A 3,487-nucleotide genomic window follows, 5' to 3' on the forward strand; every position below is an offset into this window, starting at 1 on the left:
ATAAATAAAATAAATAAAATTAAAGAATAAATAAAATAATAGTATAAAATAAAGTAATATAATAAATTTATAAATATATTAAATAAAAAAATAAAAATTAATATATAAAAAAATAATAATAAAAATTAAAAATAAATAATAAAAAATATTAAATAAATATATAAAAAAAATAAAAAAAAAAAAAAATATGAAATTGACTCATTATTTCAACTTTGAAAAATACTGAAATCTCCACATACCCCCTTCTACTTATAATTTACATTAAAGCTCATTTATTAGACATGATAAATAGTCTTGAGAATGACTTATAGAGTATTATAATCAATGGAATGTTTGAAAGCAAAACAATGGTAGTTTTTGAGTTAACGTTGTTTATGTGATAGGAGATTCATCACATTGAATTTCATCAAAAATAAGATAATAGATGGTCTAAACAAAAAGTATGTTTGAACAAAGGTTAGATGTGCAACTCAGGTTGCAAATAACCTGGATATTCTCTGTTTCTTCTAAACATCAATGTGAAACCAGTCTCTCAGAGTATAATATTTTTAATTGCATTTGGAATACTTTTGTTGACTCAGTTTATCAGCTAACTTGATCATTATATGATCTATTTTGTACCTGATAGAATACAAACGTTTGTAGTGTCCAGTACTATGTCACTCCCATATAGATTATTCTAGCTTCCGTACAGATCAGTTTATATATTCTCCTTGAGTCACGTTTTGACCTTGTCAATTATTCACTCATTAACATTGACTGTTTTTATTTGAGTGTACGTGTGTGTATTGCTTAACAAGTAGTTGACATCTTTGTGAATTTCGTTAGATTTCATCTTTTATCTAGTTATTGTGCATTTAGAGCCACCTTCTGGTCCTTTTCAAGTAATTCCAAATTATTTTCAATCCTAGGTCATATGTGATTCACAATGTTGACAAGATAGAGCTTCCACCAGCACGGTTACAAGTTTCGAATTTAACAATATTTGAGCACAGAGACCGATTGATCCCTTGAAATGACTTCACAGTAGTAATGGACTGCGTTTACCCTTAAGGAAAATATTTCCCGTATGATATAAAATCAGCTGACTTAATAACTCTGAAATTAAATGTTTTTCAATGGGTGAGGTTAATTTGGTTATGATGAAAACCACTCAGAAGCATTAATTCTCAATAAAAACATACATCTGATATCCACATTACTTTTGTGACAGTTTATTCCAACAACTTCAACAAGAGGTATAAAATCAAGGTCTGTATAATTGTCGTTAACTATTGAATGAGATGGTAAGTCTATCGTGGTTTTCAGTGACTTCACAATCACGTACATCTACAAGTTTTTAGTTTAGCGTAACATGGTCACTAACTATCATTTATACATGTTTCACATTTGGATGTCTCTCTTGCAACCATTTAGCATGGAATTATAGTGTCACATTGAAATGTTAAATATTACTGCATTTTATGCCGGAGTGTACTGTCCAAGCGTCTTTTACTCCAAAGAGATGAAGGAATAGTCCATATCTGCATAATTCTAATACGTTCAATGGATTAGATGACTTTAAAACAGTATAATAATTTATCTTTATTCATTAAGTAAGACATTTATTCAATTGCATGGTTTTTGTGCTGTTATTCCACGACAGAGAATCTAACCTAGGCCTACCAGCAAATATGGAGTTATTTCGCTTTTCACTTTCACTACACTTCACGTGACATCACTTTGAATTTTAAAATTTAACTAACTATTCACTGAAAACGAACACTTATCGAAATTCTGTTCTTTCATTGATGAATGAAAGACCCAAAGTTTTGACTTTCAACTGTTTTGGTACTCAAACGAAATTTCTTATCATCAAAGCAAAAGAAATCGAAATATTATAAGCATGTAATTAATTAAAAACAGGTAAAGTGTTAGATGAATAACAGTATGATTAGAAATTAACTGACAACTACATAATCCTATACAACTTGAATATAACATGACTTAAATTAATCAGTGTTTAAGCTATATTCATATTTTCGGTTGAGATAATTGATTGGTGAAAACAGCTTGATTTTCGGGCATATGTAAGTCCAATTGGCTAACAACATTTGGCTGACATAGATTTGGTTGACGCAAGCTAAAGGCAAATTATATGAAAACAAATAAGATTATACTGTTGTGAACATAATCAAGTATGAGACCCACTTGCTGATCTCCAATTTATGCATTGTTTGTAATAGACAAACTTTATGTTGAAGTAATCAATGTTCTATTTAATTAAGCTATTTAAGTGAACATATATTTGTTTTATATAGTTGAGATCATGAGTCAATTGAAGCTAGACCACTATGGAAAACCTGGAAGCACTGGACGGCCGTCCAGGTTTTCTATAACGGTCTACCTTCAATTGACTCATGATCTCAGCTATATAAAATTACTAAAATCTCTACAAAACCCTCTTCTGATATATTTGTTTGTTAATTATCATAAATACTAAAAGGATGTCATTTGTGTTTATACACTGTACTATGTTTGTATAAACGCCACTGGTTTTCTTCTATGTTCAATAAACGAACTAGATTATCGAATGGATAAACATTGTTTATAAACATTCACTTATTTAAAAAAAGAAAAACTGATTAAATCTCAAGCTGTATAAACTATGGAAATTTGAGAATTATAATAATGTTTCCCATTCAGTTATCAATCTTCACTACAGATATTGACTGGAACAGCGAAATAAAAAGAAAGGTGTATGATGAAGTTACAGTGCTAACAGTGTGAACAGTACTGTTTAACAAGAAAGAAATACACCCACTGAATTTATTTATAAAGTATGAAAATAATTCATTGAATACACCATTTGCACATCTTGCTTGCATTATCTTTTACAGACTTCTTTGTTCTTTCATTCCTGTTGCTATTCCAGCTGCGTTTGTTTTTCTTTATTTGCTATTCATTTTTCTCTCCTGTTAGTAAGAATCCTACTTCCAGTTCCTGATACATACTACTTATATCTGTATATATAAGTAGGACACACCACACCACATATAGTAGCAAAAAATCTTGTCTGGTTGCACGAATATTTTTCAGTTCAGTTCTTCAATTTCGAAGTAAAAACTGTGAAGAGTCATAACCTTGAACATTTAATTGATTGTGATCATTGAGCTAACATACATGTTGATTTTCTGGCCGTTTATGTAATCCTTCCAAATTTAACAGGATCCTTAATGCAGAATAAGCTTTAGTTATCTATTACATGAACCCTGAACTTTGTTTACGAAAGGAGTATTTCTTATCTTAGCAGTTACCGTGTCCTTAACTCATTGTAATTATCTAATTTTCATTTCTCATATATGTTATATTTAAATGAATTGTCAATAATTTCATCTCAGTTCTAGCACCTTTAACTATAAAAGCAAAATATTTTGGTTATCATACTCTACTCTGACTAATCCAATATCAGTTTATTCGTTTTAAGTTTTAGTTTATATTTGTGCAT

This window comes from Schistosoma mansoni (genome assembly GCF_000237925.1).
Source record: "Schistosoma mansoni, WGS project CABG00000000 data, supercontig 0247, strain Puerto Rico, whole genome shotgun sequence".
NCBI lineage: Eukaryota > Metazoa > Platyhelminthes > Trematoda > Strigeidida > Schistosomatidae > Schistosoma > Schistosoma mansoni.